Below are 4493 nucleotides of genomic sequence, written 5' to 3' on the forward strand. Positions count from 1 at the left end.
CCTATTTCAAATTCAATTGTGTCCTAAAACATTATTTCATTGGTAATTCTTGTGAAAAATACTGTTTTCAAAGTATAACTGCCTATGTGAGTGATCAAATTTATGCAAAATTTCCTGTGCTTTCCAACATGTAGCACTGTGGACATCAGACTGAAAACTAGGAGAAATTACAGACAGCCCAAAAGACACTCACTGTTTAATTGCTGTTCAATAATTTATCAGCATCTAATTTTGAAACTTTTTTTTTCCCTATTTAAAAGTGTTGAATTGTATCCAAGCATTCACAGAGATCTAATCTAAATCTAGTCTTCTAATGTATTGTGGAGAAGGGAGCAGATCCTACAATGGTGTTAATTTTGTTCCTTTGATGATGTCCTGTGGAGTCCCTGTGGAGGCTGTTCTGGTAGGATCCAGCCTTACTGTATAATTGAGCGTACAAACACACAGGGAAATTATTTTGATCTCAAGCATCTTAGTCTAATCTAAAATAATATTTGACTAGGAATGAAAATTACAAATTGGGTGCTGTGGCACACTAAACTAACTTCTTGCTATGGATAACACAAACATACTCTCCAGATTCTGCTTATTTCTATCTTGACATTTTAATTTGATGTTCTGCCATGATGAACAATTTGCCTTAGAATTCTCCTGCCTTATAATAAAGGCTGTTAAAAAGTTTAAGACATTATCTTTTGAGGGCATTGCTAGCTACATTATATTATGTGTTGCTTTGACCCTTGTCTTGGGCATTCCCAGATGTCAATTTTAACTGGCAAATCATGACATTACTCTTATGTTGCATCTAAGCCATTCTGTACCCCAATGAAGAACATTTGCTTCTCAAGAAAAGAGAGAAACAAACAGATTTATACTTTCTCTAAAGAAAACTATTGCCGGACCTCTAAATGTCCAAATCCAATACATTGCTCGTACTTGATTTATAGCATTCCAAACAGACTATTGAGGAAGTTAAACTTCAGTGGTCATACTCCTCCCTTTGTCTTCTATTCCTGTCTGGTGTCTCAAGTGTGTTATGTCAGAATATACCCAGTAAGATGAGCCTCCCCACACTGCTATGGATCTGGAATGGGATTGCAGGGTTTGAGTTGTGACCTGAATCGAAGATGTCTGTCTGCTTCTCAGAAATGGGTTTGCCCGTGTCAGGCTCTTCCAATTAATAGAATTGGTCATAAGTAGATTAAAAGTGCTTTTTAAAAATCTGTATCTAGTATGTTGGGGTTTGGGGTTTTTTCCCCCACTTCATAAAGTTAATGGGGCCAAATAATGTCTTCTCTTTTTCTTACCTGAGCAGTGAACTCAGAGGGCTGTTGCCTGGGTATACACCTCAGGCTTTGGCTTGTGATAAGGATCTGGTTTGTAATTCTGTTTTAACACAGTTTAGCTGCCCTATCCGTATGACTTTCTGGTAGTTATACAGCTCTTGTAGTGCTGAGCAGAACCCTGTAGTCCCAATAAGTATTGGCTTTTCAGTATTCATTGTAAAGGGGATCTAGTACAAGGAGCTTAATTGGAAACATGTTTCAAGTCCTCTCCATCTTGGAAGAAGGTAGTGTTCCCATATTGCACATGTTTAGCCTAAGAGAGGTGAGGTGCTAGTATGTACTGTGGGGGGAGTGGGGAGGAAGTGAAACACCTCAGTTATAGTGGTTACAGAACAGCTGAGAAACAAAAATGTTAAAATTGTCTTCCTCAAGAACTGTAAGGCTGCATCTTGTATTTACTTCTGCTCAAATCACTGTTTATACTAATAGTTTTATTAAATATGAGGAGTGAGCTATACATTTTTATAATTGAAAATTATAACAGTTAAACTCAGTAGAAGTTTATATTTATGAGATATACCAATTTCTTTTGATTGAGTTTATGGCTACTCAAATTCACCTTTTAAATTTGCAGCAGTACTTTAATCCTTAGATAAGGTGTGCTGCGGCTTACTCGAATAGTAGTGTGTGCTGCACTTGAAGAACTTAACGAAATGATGGAAAAAATAATTATCAAGCAAAGATACTGTAGTACAGTGGAAAACTACCATGCTTGACTCAAGGAAAGAATTTCTCAGCAGAATTTTGACATCTAGTTAAAAAATAAATTTAAATTTACTCTCGTGCATTTCTTTTGATTGTTTCTTCAGTATAACTTAGCAGAGATCCTCTATAATATGTTGAAAATGGATTTCAACTTGCACACCAATATTCAGCTTTTATGAGTGTCCTGCTGGCATTGGAGGAGGAGCCATGAAATGGAGTTTTAATAATCATTTGATCACTCATTTACAGCAGTTGCTTAAATGTCTGTATTGATAAGGTGTTTGACTTAAGAAGTAAGTTACCAGATTCCTAGCAGTTTCAAAACTTGAGCAAAATACTTTTACAGCTACTGTGTTATATACTTAATTTCACTTTATTAACAAGTTCAGTTTACTAAACTCAACTTACAATTTTACTATTTAATTCAACATAGTTTGCAATTTTTAAAGTGTTAAAGGCTTAATTTTTTCTAGCAATTGTTTATTTTCAAGTGTCAGCTTCTGTAGTCTGATTATTAAAGAATGACAACTGCATTGCTTAAACCTTTCCAAAATAAACTCAAAGTAGATGATCACCGCATGATTTTGGTGACTCTGTATAAAAACCTGACTACTTCTTGTCCCTTCTGTGTTTGGACATTAAGCCCATTTCTGTAATTTGAACTACACAGAAAAAAAATACAGAGGGCACTCTTATTATAAGGCTAGGAGAGAAGTAAATGTGAAGTGCTGAGCAAAAAGTCTTAAACCTCTCAAAAACATTTGGTACCAAGACCTGTAGACCCTACTGAATGAATATATTTTCAGCAAGACTTAATTGTTATCCAAAAATGCTGATGGCCCCTCCATAGAACAGCAAGGACCTATCCTAGAAATCTGTCATCAGCAATCTTTGATCATGCATGACTTGAGGTGGAGTATGTGTGTGATTAAGGATTGCTTGTACGGTGGAAGTTGGTCAGTGGAATTCTGTCATTCACATGAACTACATGAGTAGCTCAGAGCCTTATAGAAAGAGTGTACCACGTTGTGTTCCTGTTTTTTCTAAAACAACAAAAAAAAAAGTTAGAGCTTCTGTTAACTTAGAATTTGAATGAAGCTGTTGTAGTCTGTTGGCTTAAATTGTCCTTTAAAACCCAGAGTGGTTTTGTTGAGCATGTGTTAGTTGATAAAATGTGTAGAGGAGGGAGAAAAAAAATCACTTGTACTAAAGGGAAGCCATAAGCTTTTGGTCTCATTCAAATAAAATAGTCAAGGTGGATCTGCGATACTTGGTTGTTCAGGAACTGCTGAAATTTTAGAACAGGAGAATCCCTCTGAAGAAATGTTTTAACAGCTTGGAGGTTACCAGAAGCTCTGAAAGACAGTTCAGAATATATTTTCTGATGTCCAGAAATCTGCAAGTGTCAATTTTGTATTTTAACTCCTTCCTTTTACCTGACTATCAGGGAAGCGTGATTGAGGCTGACCTGACATGTCATGATGTCGACTTGCTAGGTGGGGTTCGCAGGGGACATTAACCTTGGAGTTATCGGTAAGACAACTTTCTTTCTCATTTCCTTCAGTAAGATGAAAGGGTTGGGGTGGGAGGAGGGAGGATATGAACTCCACAGACCTAGGTACTGGAATAGCTTTCAAAATCTGCCATTACCATGGAGAGATTTCAAGTGTGGAAGGTAAAGGTTGAGGTTAAATTTGTCCATGTTCAAGAGAGGTATGACATAGGTTATTGAAATAAATTTTAAAATAAAGACGACTTGCATTCCGAAGAAAGGTGGATGCTCTTTTAGGGATGCTGGAAGCATAAAACATTTTGAACATTTAAATTTTTCCTCTCTAATTGAATCCCAGGTATGGGTTGGATTTCTTTCCCCAGCTGTGGAAAAGCAAAGAATTTGCAGCACACTTCTTCAAAGCTTAAGAATGCTGTTAAGAAATGTCTCCAGGTAGATCTCTGGAAAATAATAAAATTTTGCCTTGGAAATAATGAAACTGGCATATAATGAGTTTGAATTGTTTATGTATTGAGCATGATAATGCTTAGAAGGCACTAATTAAGAGAGAATTGCTTTTGTACCAAGGGACAGTTGTAGTTGATCCCATTATAAAATCCCCCTGGATTTTAATAATCATCTCTTTTTGTGGAGGGCATATGTTGATTCTAGACAAACAAATAGCAAAAGCTGAAGAACGGGTTTGCAAATAAAACCTAAATAGTCAGACATGTTGAATCCTTCATGGCACTTGCTCATCTTGCACCTTTCCTCAGACAGCAGACTTGTCTTTTCCTGATTGTACATTCATGCAGTACTTGGAAAGGAGCAGAGAAGTTGGAAAAGCTTACTAGGCTAGAGGAGCATTCCAGGTGCAGTCATTGTTTACCGTGGGACTGAATAGCATGCCAGTTCTGACACCAACTGCAGAAGAAATGTGCCTGGTGAGT

Source organism: Corvus kubaryi, unplaced genomic scaffold, assembly GCF_017639235.1.
Source record: "Corvus kubaryi isolate FWS band 111438036 unplaced genomic scaffold, C.kubaryi_AGA036_p1.0 37209, whole genome shotgun sequence".
In the NCBI taxonomy this organism is placed as follows: domain Eukaryota; kingdom Metazoa; phylum Chordata; class Aves; order Passeriformes; family Corvidae; genus Corvus; species Corvus kubaryi.